The sequence below is a fragment of the Aquila chrysaetos genome, chromosome 6 (genome assembly GCF_900496995.4).
Source record: "Aquila chrysaetos chrysaetos chromosome 6, bAquChr1.4, whole genome shotgun sequence".
Lineage (NCBI taxonomy): Eukaryota > Metazoa > Chordata > Aves > Accipitriformes > Accipitridae > Aquila > Aquila chrysaetos.
Genome location: NC_044009.1, coordinates 50,385,001 through 50,400,711, shown reverse-complemented (window position 1 = coordinate 50,400,711; position 15,711 = coordinate 50,385,001).

Here is a 15,711-nt window from a genome sequence, read left to right as displayed (position 1 = left end):
AAAATTCAGTTGCCCAGATGAAAATCACTCCTGACCAGATGAGAAAACTAAACGAGGTTGTTCTTTATATCAGTTAAAATACAAATTGCCCTGTGATCATTTTGAGTTTGTAGAAGATAACTTCTTTTTCATGTGGCATCACTGTTCTTGGCATCTCTCACCATGGTATGCAGTCTTGGACTCCGGCCAGATTAAGCAGCCGAGTAGCTCTGCCTTTAGATCCAAAGGCACAGGAGAGTAGAAAAATAATTCTCCAATGTCAAAATCTATTTTCTTACTTTTTGCAGTAGCTAACATTTTGTGATATATATACACAAACCCATAATCATATAATGAAACAGTTTGTTTTATGAGGCTACAAGGACATATGTGGGAAAGAAATATGATGCATTTTAAAAATTTGTAGCAATGAAGATTATTCATACTTTATGTGATGTTTGAAGTTAATATTTTGTAATCTTGCTATGGTTGTGCTGTGTAAAATGAGCATCGGTATTACTTAACACATCATCATGGATCATAAACATCAACTGACTCCCAAAATTTCTGATTTTTGTCATCTCTAGTTCTACCACAAGAAGACTATGAGAGTTGAGAGTTTGTTTTGGGGGAGGTATTTTGAAACAGTTCTTGCTTTGTTGTTTTGCGGTGTAATTGAGTGAGATTCAAGAGATTAAGGGACTTGGTAAACCCACCAATGCAAATGATGTCTGTTTTGGGATTAGATTTCAGAGGTTATTAATTTATTGTTTTTCTCATTAGACCCAATATGTATATAAAGCATTTCAATATTTTAGACTCTTTTCTTCTTCTGCAATTCACAGACTATTTCGCTTGGCAGGAAAATAATTTCTAAAAAAAATTAGTAATTTATTTTTGAAAGTTTTAATTCAAGTCGGAAAATTTTAACTGACTGACCTAAAAATTTCTGAAATCTGTATATCTACTTAAGCTTCTTGTAGTTTTGTAAGGTAATTGCTGGTGGTCACTGTTTCAGGGATGAGGAATAGACCGAACCCTCAATTGGTTAGAAAAAAGCAAGTTTGTATTTCCTCTAGAGATGAAGCCAAAAGAGGGGAAAGTCTAAAGCAATACTTTCTGAGGGTCAGCTAGGACTATTTGAGTGAGGATGACACTGTGTGAATTGCACTGATTTTCATACCAAAATATGCTATAAATGGTCACTAAAGCCCTGCAGTGAATGCTGTCATTTTGGTAGCTAAGCATGAGTTTCCTGCTTAGGAGACAGTGGGTATTACTTTATGGTTTTGTCACTGCTAGATTTGCTCTATTTTGAGTTTGGATGAATAATTGCTGAAGTTTTTGTGTTAGCTTCTAACTTTAAAGGTGTTTTCATTGTTGATATTAAAAAGACTTGAATTTTTAAAATCACTTTTATGCTTTTCAGTTTAATATATTCCACCTAAGGAAGTAGTTGTTTACAAAGATGAAAACTTCTCTCATTCTCATTTTACAGTTTAGCAGAAATCCAAAGGATGTGAGTGACTTTCCACAGGAAATGCAAAAAGTGAATGTCAAAATCTGTACCAGATACGTTTAGAAGTACTGTAGGATACGGTCTGTGGGGATGGGTGCAAACTTGCAGGGCTTGTGGTGATGAAATCCATATAGATTCAGTCAAGATCATGAAATCTGTATAATCTATTCATAGACAATTGTGCTTTCAAATGTTGAAGCTTACTAAGTGGTTTAATAGGAGTGTGAATTGTCCAGCTCTTGAAGAAAAAACCAGAATCATCTCCATCCAAAAAAGTTGTAATAGTAGTTGAACATGAATTTTTTTTTTTCATTAAAAATTCTCTAACTGCTTTCTGGTCTTCTGAGGCTTGTAGGAGATGTAGATGCTAAATCAAAGCTGTAATGAGATGGTAGAGGAATTGCTTCCAATGTTGCTGACCGTTATACCAGCATCAGTCCTGGAGGCACATGCCTGAAGGGAGTGAAGTGGTCCTCAACCACTCCTATGTAAGACCTAACACAACTTAATCAATGTTAAAGTTTAGGTCATTAACAAAGCTCAATGATTTGCCAACAAACTTTCCAAAAACTTCATTTTCAACCATTGTCTCCACAGAGCAAGTACTTTTTTTTTCTATTGTTGTTCAAATTAGTTGAGAAGAAAGTTGAGGTTTTTATTGAACTCAGGCTGTAACTTCTGAACTTTTTCCACACATCTCTTAGCTTTTGTTTTTTCTTTGGACCATCAGATATTGCTCAGGTGCAAGAAGGTTGCCATCCAAATGGACTAGTGGTTCACTATAAACTGCCACACACATATCTAACAACTTTGAAGGTTATTTCCTACCTCATTTCCTAGAGTAAATTGAACCTTTACCCATGAGGTACACTTGAACATTCAGAAAGTATGAGTTTCCCATAACTTGAAATACTGGCTACAGGAATAAAAGTCAGCTAAATTCTCAATGACAAATCAAATGTAGAGAAATGTTGTCTGGCATGCTAAAATAATATGGGCATATAGTAATGCATGATATGTCATGCAATGCATTAAAAAAACAAAAAAAATCGAGACATAAAATAATGGGGAGGTTCTCTTTCTTCCTGCGAAGATCATCAATATACAGTAAGTCTCTTAAAGACCAGTGTTTAAATTATTAAGACTGCCAGTTTAATGAAAAAGTAACAGCTCAATTTAATAATTCATGACAACAATTCAAGGCAAAGCACACAAAATATTTTTAGCATGTGTCTCAAGAATAGTTATACACAGAAATCCACAATACCAAAATATGCAATGTTACACACAGTACGTTCTTATCTGTTAGCTCTGGTAGAGGGAATAAACATTTTTTCCTGATGAGAAAATCAAAGTTGTATGCCATTTCAGTGAAGTCAAGTTGACACCTGCAGAGAAGCAAGTCATGACATTTTAGCTGACTGTTTTGTGGTTTTTTTCCCCTCTAGTTGTGGTTTGTTTCTTCATTTTATTTACCCTGACAGACAAAAGAAACCTAGATGAAAATGTTTAGATGAGGATTTGGCATCCTTTCTCATAATTCTTCTTTTTTTTTTTTTTCTTTTTCCTTTTTTCCTCTGTTAAATAGTTAGTTCATACATTCTGGGCTGTGACAGTTCTACACAGGAGAAAAACACTTGAACATATTTGTATTAAAATAGTGTCCCTCCCTCCTTTCTCTTTGCACCCCCTGCTCTCTGATTTCTCAAACGTAGCTACATTTATCAAGATAATAAGCTTCAGATTTCATAATAAGAGATCTATTTTCATGTCATCCTGGCATAGTCCTGACTGACTGAGCTAGTAAGATCCTTAAAAAAAATATGAATTTAGGATCAATAATATTTATAGCTCCATTTATAAAGCAGAAGTCAAAGGCATATATAATGCTGAATTTATTAAGGGAGCTTACACTAGGGATTTTGTTTACTAGCCTCTAATCCTACCTCCACTTTTTAACATCTCATTCTCTAACAAAAACAAATAAAAGTTGCAGGTGTTCATAAATGTAAAAAAGAACATAAGGAAGCTCACAAATTATATCTATTGTGACCTAATATTGCAGTATAGGGTACCCATCAACCGTGTTTTTTCCTGGCTGTATCTTATTTTTGTTAACTGTGGGTACCATTAAAGAATATGATAAAGTTATTGTAATGGAATTGAAATACATTTTATTACATCAATATAAGTTCCATTTACTGCACAATATGACAGTGCTTAATAATTTTATATTACAAGCATAATTATGATATCAAATTAGTAATTTTCACAAAGTACTTGCATTAGACACTCATATGATATGATGCAGTATATTTCAATTCTCTGTGGTGCCTGAAAATACACGTTCCTTTTAATGGGGAAAAAGCAGAGATGTGGTAAAAGGAAGCACCTCATAACTCCATCGAGCAATTTCATAAGGACACTTACCTTCCTCTGGGGTACAGATATTACCTAGATTGTTTTATAACTAGATTCCACTACACTGTTGATAAAGCTAGAAAATTACTGAAGCCTAAAAATTGTTATAAGTCTTCCTCTTTGGCGATAATGTCAAAGGTCCCCAAAACTACTGCCTTGCTATTCTGAGCAGTCTCTTAGTTTGTTTGACTAATTCCACTGGTACCAGTAAGGCGGTTCCCGACAGAGTAAGTTGTGGGAAGGGTTACAAACTCCAGTTCAGAGTCTGAAAATGCGAGCTAGTGGAGCTGCAGAACACCCTTGCGAGGTGGAAAAAGGAATCAATTTGTGTCCCACTGAAATGCAATTCCTTCCAAGGTAGAGCACAGAGGACTTGGCAGTGCTGAGCAGCATTGGTTTTAAGGCAGGAACAGAAGACTTGGATCCAGGTGATGTAACTGTGGAATCTTTTTTTCCTCTCCTTAGGATTTTTGCATGGAATTTATTTTCTGTTCAGGTGCTGACAACTTTTGCAATGCAAATTTGTTCAAGGGTTTGGCTTTTTTCTTCTAAAATAAATGACAGAATGCTATGAAGATTCACTAGCATTTTAATAAACCTTTAAGAGTCTGCCTTAAATACCAGTTTTCTATACCAGAAAGCTCATCAATATCTAGACAGCCATGCAAACAGCTAGGAGGCCAGTCCATTAATGAAATGTTAATGACTGAATTAGACCTGTAATAACAGAAGTAGAATGTACTGCTGTGAGTCCATTAACATCAGCAGACCCTGCTGGGAAACAAGTAAACACAACATACAAAGGGAAAACTTGTGCTAATAAACAGTGTTTGTGCAGTAAAGGTGCTCGGAAGCATGAGTTGTAAATCCCATTCACTGCTATGCTAGAGTAATTTATTTTTTTTTTTTTTTTGTAAAGTTTATCCAAGCAACCTAGCTCAATATACATTTCACAATGTGATAATAAAGTATGCACAACAGCATTCGTGCAAAGTCTGTGCCCTGATAGCAAGCCAAAGCCTGCTTCCAGATATCCTGACAAACATGTCTATTGTGATATGTTGTAAAAATAAGCAGCGTTCAATGGCAATTGCAGCTCCATGCTGCAGCCAGTCCAGGGAACGGTAGTTATCACCTGATAGATGGTTGACCCAAGTGAAATGGAATTTATGGTCCCTAACTAAGGCCCTCGTAGACATCACAGAAACTACCACTGTTGGCACTAATTACGAGCACTATTAAAGTTTTATTTGGTGCCTTAAAAGTTGATTGTGCTTTGCAGAAGGTGTTAACCCTAACAAAGGCGATGGGAATAGCAACATTGCTAACAGCTTCATCGGTGACCTTGTAACCCATGGTGTAAGAGTTCTTGGCTTGGTATATAGAAATTAATGATTTGACTTCTTGGAACAAGAGCTTCCCGTTCCCAGATATATAACTCACCTTTTTCAATAAAAGTGAAATAAAAATATTTGCCTTGTCTTCCGGTCTTGGAAACCTCAGCAATTTCCTGTAAGGCAAAAACCCAAACCACTTGCCACATCTTCCCACTGTGCAAAAGCTGCCTGTCAGGCTGAATTGTGGCAGCTTTTATAATGCAGTTGTCAATAAAAATTGCATACAACTTCGGTGCATTGGAAAGCAAAATACGTGTCCACAGCATGTGTTGTACAAAATACAAGAGAATAACCCCCAAACTGCTGCTATTACAATGTTCAGTCTTTTATTGAACTCTGATTCCCTTCTTTTAACCTACTCAGATCTGCAGTGTCAGTACCAGCTTCCACACAACCCATCAAAATGCCAAGGAGGGGGGAAATCAAGATTCTTTCCTCTGGGTTTTGTGGATGTTGCTGCTTATTTCCATCTCCCCTGACACTGCTACAGCATGCAGTATTCTTTGGTCCCCTTCACATGACTGCTAGCAAGGATCTCCACTGCTCCCATTCCCTTTGTGACACCTTATAGGCAGATGAGCAGTTGTCACTAAGGGATTATAGCTAGAAAGAGGGACCTGGATGATCCAACAGTTGGAGTACAGCAGTTTGTTCTTCATCTTTTTCTGATAATATAATCCTGTGTGCCTTCATATCACCCACCCACCTTTCTTTATTTTTTTTTGCCTTTCCATTCCTTCTCAAGATTTGTATTACCTTTTTAGTTGGTTTTTTTTTTATTGTACTTTTGTAAGACTTTTCTGTTTGTTTTGGTCTTACAGTTCCTACCAAGATGCAACTAATAATAAAGAAAATAGAAAAATAAGATAAATAAAATATGCAGGAATTATGTTTGTGTTATGAAGTGAGAAAAAGACACGAGAAGGGAAGTGGGGTAAGAATTGTTAAACTATTTGCTGAAATAACTAGCAAATTTTGGTTGAAGCGGAGCATGGCTGGGAAGAGGCTGTGCAGAGAAAGAAAGTGATGGGCACCCACACTCCGTGAGTCAGCCAAGCATCGGTACAGGAAAAGGCATGCTGCACCGATTTAATGGTGAACCTTCCTCCCAGAGGGCTTAATATGGGCTGCAGGAATCTAAACTGCCCTTCTGGCCTGTAGGAAACAAGTGGAAGATGGACACTGAAGTGCTTCCTTGGCTGTTGCTGGGCATATCCCACATGGATACTCACCTCAAGGCTGTGGTCCTCCTTACACAGCCACGGGTGCATAGCAGGCAAAAGGGTGGCTGAAGTAGTGAAAAGCCAACATGTCTGGATCTTATCTAAACTCATTACTTTTTGGCAAGGTTTAGAAATTTACATGGAACTCACTATCTTATTCCTGCTCCTGGAAACCTCAATGTATCTCCCATGGGCACTTCCAAGGGGCTACTTTTCTCCCACCTTGCCCTCACATGCATGCAGGGGTTTGATTTGTATTTTATTTTGTAAGAATACAATCATCCCTGATTTTCCCAGTGCCGTTAAAAAGGAACCCCCACAGTGTTTCCGCAGGAGACTCATTTGCAATAAGGACAGCTAGTCCTGGGGGTAGGATACTTGGGTATGATATAGGATATCCGTTCCCAGATCCCAAGGTTGTCATAGACTCCATGTGTCACCTTGAGCAAATCAATTGCACACTGTGTTCCAGGTCTGTATCCCTAAATTAGGGGTAATATCACCTCCCTACCTTATAAAGGTGCCTAGAGGGTAAAGCCATTAAAGAAAACAACACTGAGGGGTGCATAATACCTAAAATAGAAAATATGTACATTCTCACTTTCCTTCAGGTGCCATCCTAATTTAAATTTTGGGCAACCATCTAACTGTCTGAGTCCATAGTGGGATTTTGGTTTTGTGGCACCTTATTTGTTTCCTAGAATACTGTAACACTGAAGGATTGTACAGTGGAAGCTAATTTAATTAGAAAGAACACAGTCAGCTGATTATGTGCATGAAGAAATAAATACAATATCTGAATACTGAACAAAATAGTAGTATCAACTGTAAGTCCTATGAACCACTTGCTACTCTTCTCCCTGCACAAAAAAAACCTTGTCATGTTTTCTGAGCTGGGCTAGACTTGAGAACCACAAGCTTGTGTGAACCTTGTTAAATAATATTAACTTTTTTTTCTTTTCAGAAAAGGCCACTTTTTTGATATGGCAATTTGAGTAAGTTGCACTGTCTATAATTTGCTTGTCAGCAGAACGGACTTTTTTCTGTCTTTTGCCATTTTTACTTGTATCCAGAAGCCTTTGTCAGCTTTCTTACTGCATTTTCACTGGCAATCAGAATTTTAGGGAGTAAGATTTATACAGTATTCACAACTGTGAACATGATACCAGATCTAAAATTAAAACCATACAGTGAAATGGTCCATGAAGAGGAGGTCAGAGGCAAGTAGTAACATCTGACAAGAGAGCATCTGTTGGATCAGAGCTGGTGGACTAATCCTCTTTCTGCAATATTTCCTGAGCCCTTGAGCACACTGTTTCCATTTTATGTACCTCAAGAATGAAAGACAAATGTTTGGCGAACAGATTTTATGTTTGATGACTGCAAAGTGAAGAAGAAAATAGTAACGTGACATAAGATTTTTAATAGTAAACTCACTAGAAAATAAGTTGGTGCAAGTTGTTCAACATACTGATTTAAGTGTGGCATCAGTTACCCAAAGGCCAGAGATTTCGTTTTGTATAGTGCAACTCTAAGACAATGTGAAAAAAATTATTTTTGTCTTGCCATTTTTCCTCTCTTTGGGACAAACTTAGTACAAATGTAAATGAGAATCCAGTGGAAGGACCTTGACTGATGGTAGGATCTGGTTGTTTATAATGTAGATGGACTCAGCAACACAAAATAGTCTGCTCTTCGCTGACGTCTTTGAAAAGTGATGCTTTAGGTATTTCATGAAAAGCCCAGGTTGTCGAAAGTCTTTCTTGAACCTCTGTGTCACGTACACAGAAAGCTTTGATGGACTGGTAATGAGTTGGAAGGTAAAGCTTTGTTAGTAGCTGATTTTCCAAAGCTCTTCGAATACAAACTTTGAAAAGGTATTATTAATACAGGACAGTGCATGTGGTGCTTGGCCTGTATGAGTGGTCTGTGCAAAGAAAGAAACTTTAAAGATAAGCCGAAATAATATTTTATTGTCTTGTTCTCTTTTTCTTGTCTCTAAATTGTTATCCTTGGCAATCAATAACATTTTTATTTCATAGCATTTATCATTTCAACTTGGAGCATTCAAATGTGTATTTACAGTACACGTAAAAGCCTGTAGTTCTCAGCTGAGTCACACCAATTTCAAATAAGATGCGATAGTGGGAAGGGAAATAACAACACAGATGTAACAATGTAACATGTTAGAAGGAATAATTAGGGAAATGTTTGTAGCTAATGGAGATAAATTAAGGATCTTTGTATTTTTTCATGTACACATAACGAAAAACCTGTTATCGAGAAGGGCTTTGGCTGAGGTGTCCAGTTGTTGGGAGTGAGGACAGAGGTTTCCAAACTTGGCTGAAGGAGGGAAGGGACATGATAGAAGCAGAAGTTTTGAAAGTAGGGAGAGGTGTTTGAGAGGCAAGATCTGGAATAGAAGGAAGAAAAAGAAGCTCGAATGTATTGTGGGAAAGCCAGAAGGAGATTCAGCAAAAAAGGGAAGAGGTTGTGAGTCTTCCTTGCCTTTTCAAGGATGATAATTTCAGTGACTGGATGTTTTATCCAGAGTGATGTAGGCGTCAGGGTGATAGGTTGAGGGCAGTTGTAGCAATCAGAACTGCAGATGAAAACCTCTCGGACAAGAATTTTTAGCTCCGGGGACAAGACACAAATGATTTTAGTGGTGTAGGTGACAATTCAGGCTGGGCCTTGGTGCTGTGGAGCTACCTGGCTCTGCTGCAACGTCTCACTCCATTTCTCACCTCTAATGCTGTGTTAGGGCTTCCTTCTTTCCCCTGCGTAGGAGTACTTCTGCCCTGATGCTGCAGAGAGCCCTGGGTGCCTAGAAGCCTCCCCGATAAACCAGCCTGTGCAGATAAGGTGCACAGGGACTAGGGAAAAAACTTCGCATTGCCTACCCTGACACCCCTGCAGCTGGACCCCAGGCACCAAGTGAGAATAGTTGCTTTTAGTCCAATTTTACAAACTTCAGAGAGCAGAAAGGTTTCAGCAGATACATTTGTTTGTCTGATTTTGCTGCCCGGCATCGTACAGTGAGGTTTGCTGAAGTATTAGCTATCACTTTAAATTCTTCTCGCTTTGAGTCATTCCATCCCGTATATAATTTGAACAGGTTTTTGTGTAATTATTTCTCTCAATAATTACCATTATACAATTGCTATAGCTGCCAGTTTTGTTTTTCTTTCCTGCCAGAGAATAGCAAAAATGTATTACGCATTTGTGTAACTTATGGTCTTTGATTCATGTTTAAAATGCATGGAATATTTTTCATTTTCTGTTTGAGGCAATACCTCATCTGGGATCATATCTCACAGTGTAAGTTTACACTGTGTAAATGGATGCCTTGTACTGCAACGGGTTATAATCTACAATGAAAAAGCAAAAGAAGTAAAAAAAAAAAATCTGAATTTTTAAGGTGTTAGAGGTCCAGTGAATATTAATGGCTGCAGGTAGAGGCATAGCACGTCTGGACAGTAATGCAGAAAGGTTTTGTGTATGGTCTCTTTTTCCCTTTTAAATAAATTTGATTTGACCATCATTGTAGCCCTTTGCTGTTGTCTTTTGATGAGGATTCTAGGAAATTCGTTTGCTAGCATGCGTGGTTTACTGGCAGGGAGAGCAAACTGGAATTTGCAGGCTCAAGTGTTTCTACTGGATGTCTAATTCAAGAAGTTGTACTTTCCAATAGAGAGAAAAGAAAAGTTTTTTAGCGTTGAGTTTTCTGTGTGTGCTTGTTTTTTCTACATGGTAGGTGGGAATAGGTGCAGTAGGTTAGAGGAAAGGGGTGGCAGACTTGTAAAGATTGATGTGGAGAGAAGAAAAATTTCTGGTACCAAACCCAACCTGTATAAAAGCCAAAGCTCAGCTGGGTGCACAGAGGACGTGAGGGCAGCCCCTCCATGCCACAGAAATAATGAAATGACAGCTCGTTGTTCTGAATGAATCGGTGATGCTATTTGAATACTGATTTATTGCTTTCTACTGACAACTGTAATTAGAGAAAAAACATTTTAATCTCATGAGTCATGCTGAGTTTTCCTTTGAGGGACACTAAAAATTAAAAAGTGAAAAAAAAGGCGAGAGAAAGAAAAAACTCAGAATACTTGGAGTATGTAGGCATGAACATGAGATGCTTTTTCTAAAAGAGATTTGGATTGGGATTAAAGTTTGCATAATGGCACAAACGGTTTATAATTGCAGCTAGAACAGGGTGCTTGGAAGAGAGTAGACAGGTCCTCTGTGTCCATATTGTATGTTAGGCACATGGGAGCTTGGACACCTAACTCTTCTTTGCCTTTTAATATTTTGACTTTAAGTGAGCAAACAGGCTGAGCATACAGATGCATTTGATTACTAATGATCATTATAACATGAGCAGCACCATGATTTATTAGAATAGTTGTTGAATGGGATTCCAAGAAAAGGTAATTGTTTCAGAGTTATCCCCACAATTAATTTCACATGTGTGAAGTCCATTAACTCCAACTGCTGGCCATGGGATACGTGTAACTGTTCACAGCAAGAGCTGAGTTTAGAGACGGGAAGGATGGGCCTCTGGCGATGATGGCCGATTTCAGGGGAAGCTGAGTGCAGGATGGTTGGTTTTTTTCTGCTCTGTCTCTGACTTCCTCTACAAACTTAACTAATTATTCAGTTCCTCTGAAATGACAGTGTTCAGTGGAATGAAATGTTGATGAAATGGAAACATCAGAGACCCTGAGGTGCTTGGACTATGGCAACAGTAGCTTTTGTAAGTAGTAGGATATAAGTTTTAACACGTTATTACCATTGATCCTTAGTCATCCATAGGTTTTTCCACTGCTTGCATTGTTGTTTGAAAGTAGAACAGGGATAAAATGTCAAACTATTGTAAGAAATTTGTATGTATTAGCAGAACAACTGCTTGTACTATACCATGAAACGCTAACAAATATGATGTGCCAAAAACCCAGTAGTATGCATCCTCAGCAAACACGATATATATGTTATGACTCGTAACACGATGAGTTTTGAACAGAATTAATCCTTACTCAATCATTAAACAATAAGAAATATTGAGTTGTTTTTCTTAAGGATTAGGAAAATTCTTTTGGAAAGAGACAAACATTTGTCCCTGCTGGAAGCTCCTTCAGCTGTAATGCATCATTGTGCCTGACCAGCCCTAGAAACCTTGGAAAGACAAAATATGTACAAGCTGGTTGTTAAGCATATGTGATATGTTTTGCCTTGTCACCTGGCAACGAAAAGGTTTTTCTAAACAAATTTCACACATTGCCAAAATTCCAACTTTTTGAAACACGTAAGCTGCTTATTTTTTATTTATTTATTTTTTCCTTTGTCAAATGCAGACCAAGGTACATCTTTCTCAGAAGAGCAAATGTTATCATTTCTATTGGTGGAAGAAAAAACTTTTATAAATTTAATTCACTTAGTCTTACGTGCTCTCTGTAACAGTGTTGGGACTGCCAGAAAATATAGAAAATATGCTGTCTTCAGAACTAACTCATAATCTGTCCTACACGTGTTTTAAAGTTAACAAACCCACCAACCCCCCAAAATCCTTGATTGACCTAAATTCAGCTAGGGAGCATAAAATTAAAAGAAATAAGTCCCCCTAATGATAAATTTTTCAAATAGTAAATAATTTCTGGGTTCTATACATTGTTTAGGAGCAATATGTTTATAATATCTGGTGAAAGAGAAGTGAAAGTTAATCATTTTCCTTTTCAAGTTGCAAAGTATTTGGCATGGAAGTGATCAAATCATTGGCTGCTCTGTCTCTAAGTGTTTAGGTCTGGGAAAAAACCCTGAGATGTCATTTCTTGAGCTTGAATTAAAGGTTTTAAGGAGACTACTTCAAACTACAGTGGAAAAGCTACATTGCTATACTCCTGCAAACTATAATACCCTCATACATTCAGTTACCTCCTTAATCTGCCAGTTATGTTTTCTGTACATCTGCTGCTATCTGATTACCAATATATTTATCTTTTACCATCAGTCCCTTCCTCCCCTGTGCGCGGCGGTGTCAGTGCTGATCCAGGCCAGTGCTGATGGGATCACAGTTCATTACCACGCAGAAGGTGATTGGGATTTGGGCGCACAATGGGGTGTGACACCGTTGAGCGAGGGGAGGCAACTCGTTATAAATGACAACGCTGCGGTAATGACACACGGAGTTTGGGAGTCAGCAATGATGAGTAGACCTCTTAGCGTTATCCTTGACAGGAGAAAAAAAGCTGACACCCAGGAAATAAAGATGGATGATTTCCATGTGATTCACACAGGATTTTACTGGTTCCATGCTACCAGTACTGGCATCAACACATGATCAAAATGGTGGGTTGTCACTGGATGTGCACACCGCAACATGGCCACAAGCAGCGGAGTGCCACGTATTGGCACTGTGCTGCAAGGGAGAGTGTTTAGATTTTTAATTACTACCTTACCAGTGAACTAAAAAGTGCTTTTGTTTCTTGTGTCATGAAGAGAGCAAAGAAGGGCTTTAAAATGCTAAAACAATGGTGGCCTCCTTGCTGAATGATGCAGCACTTTGTAATAAAGCAGTACGTTTTGAAAAGATCTGTATTTTTTCAAAGACAAACATCAAATAGAAGGAAAAAGGTTATGTCACCTTCACCCTCACAGTACTGTCATTTATATGCTATCAGCTCATTAAATTCACATTAAGATACTCCATGGGACTTTAGGAGCTATTAGTGCACCTAAAATGGCATAACAAAATCTCAGTTCACTTTAAGAGAGATGGCATTGCGACATTTTGTATTTCATCACTGAATTATTATAGTCTCAGATGCATTCTGCTGTGATGGTAATGGAAGGAGGAATACTAGAGAGGAAAGCTGTCCATTTGTTTATCCCCAGGGAGAGAAAAAAGAAAGTTTGATAAAAAACTAGAGTGAAAGTAAAGCATTAACAATTTAACCCCTGTAGCAATGCTAAAGAACACACAGGATTTTTATATTCTGCTTTTCAGGATGTTTTAAAAAAAGAAAGAAAGAAAATTTTGTGTATAGGGAGTTGCTTCAGGCAATGGAAGGTGCAGCAAATGTACTGCATGAATGCAGGCATCTCAGTGTTTTATAGGTGAAGTCTCTCATGACAGCCATAAAATACCTTCCTTCATATAAATTCTCATGAAAAAAATAGTTATTGTGATTAAATTTGATGTTCTTGTTAGTTTGTTGTTGTTTCCCACCCAGCCCTCCCCCAGCTTTCATCATCAGTAAATAAGCGTGCTGCTATAGGTAAACCTGCAACCCTCTTTTTGTAAATCCCACATGGGATAATTGCTCAGGCACTATGCTCAGGAAAGTGTAAGGAAAACTGAAGCCATACTAAGTTATCATTAAAGAAATAATATACATATACATGAATACTAAACACTATACTGCTTAATAAAAAAAATTTATATCTGAATTAATAAACCATATATATTTATGTTTTGGCTCTGGAAAGATAGCTTGGTCTGAGGATGTTTTTTCTACACAGGGCATCTATGTAACTGCAACTATACATTAAATACATATATAATATATATTGGAGGATAGAGAATAAGTTAAATTCAGTTTTTAATTTGAGGCAAAGTTAAGCTAATTTTCTTATAAATGTGCATGAATGATTAAAAAACCATCAGAAGTGGGTTGAAGTAGGTTCAGTCACTTTATGTAATTTATTTTTCTCAATATCTATTTAGAATTATTTAGAAAACATGGTAATTCCTTAGAATTGCTTCCTTCCCTCTCCAATCAACATGAAAATGCCATGACTCAAGAGCTTAGCCTCACAGGCAATAAAAAGCCATCAGAACAAAAAGACAATTTGAGAGTCTAAAACATCGTAGAGCCTTCAAATGTGCACATACACAGGGAGTGAAATTCATTCCTGCGCGGGGAGCCAGGACAAGCACAACTTAAGCTTTCAAAATACCTCTTAACTGCAATTACCTGATATATCGGTCTTTGGTGGAGCAGCAGCGCATTTCTTCCGTGGAGAGAGAGCTCAAAGACATAGGAAGAGTCATTGCAAAAGAAAGCTCGAGGTTTTGAAAGTAGAGGGGAGGGAAGTAGCAGCACAGGGAATAATCGCTTAATAAATGCACACCGAGCACCTGCTAAATTTAATTCAGCATTTTACTACATTCAGTGCTTCAGAGTGTAATCTCTTTAGCACAGGGATTCTGCTGCTTATTAGATAGTTCACCTGTTGAAAAGCATGATAGACACCAGTTTTATCAGTAAACCGTTGTTGAATGGTTACTCTGAAGACTAAAACCTGCCTGTACAGTGGATAGAGTTTTCCACTAGACAAAAAAAAAGACATGTTGCACTTAAACCCTTGTTTTTTTGCATGGCATTGTTTTGCCCTTTCCTGACGGTGTGGGGTGCTCAGTGCTGGATAGCTTCGGAGGCAGCACGGCTCATTCCCATTAATGACTGCCAGAAAGCAGAGAGGATGTAATAGGGAATTTTGTCCAGTCTGGGGCAGGTTTTGTAAAGGTCTAATGGAGGTTTACAGTGCTAGTGTTATTGCTAAAGAGCACTAAATTTTAACCTATCTTCAGGCAATGGTACAGTTAAAGCCATGAGAAGTGGTTGCACATAAACAGGGGAACTTAACATTTAGGCTGATGAGAGACAAAAACCAGTGGTATTTGTGCAGTTTGGTTGGGGAAGATATTGGGTGCAGGGCATACCCTGAGGGAAGATGTCCAAACCAAAGAATGTTATATGGTCACTGATAGATTGATCTGGTGAAGGTGGCTGTAACTATATGCATTTTAAGTGTTCTGTTCAAAGTTCAAGATGCAAACCTATTGGGTTAGCTGGAGAAAAAAACAACTTTCTCTTGTATATTTATTTCCAGAGGAAGCCAACCACCATTTGAATAACCAAATTTACACTTACCATATTACCAGTGACATAGTGAGGTATTTTGGAGATGTAAATAATTTAGTATGCACAAGAACTCAATTCATGCTTTTATCCAAGTGAAATCTCCATTGTCAGAAACAGAGATTCAAGCTTTGACGTTGTGGCGGATTTAATCCAAACACCGCAAGAGCACGCAACAATCTGCAATTGCACCAAGCTCACAAATTTCAAGCTCTAAGTCATGCTAATGTCTGTAACCACTTTGTCATGGG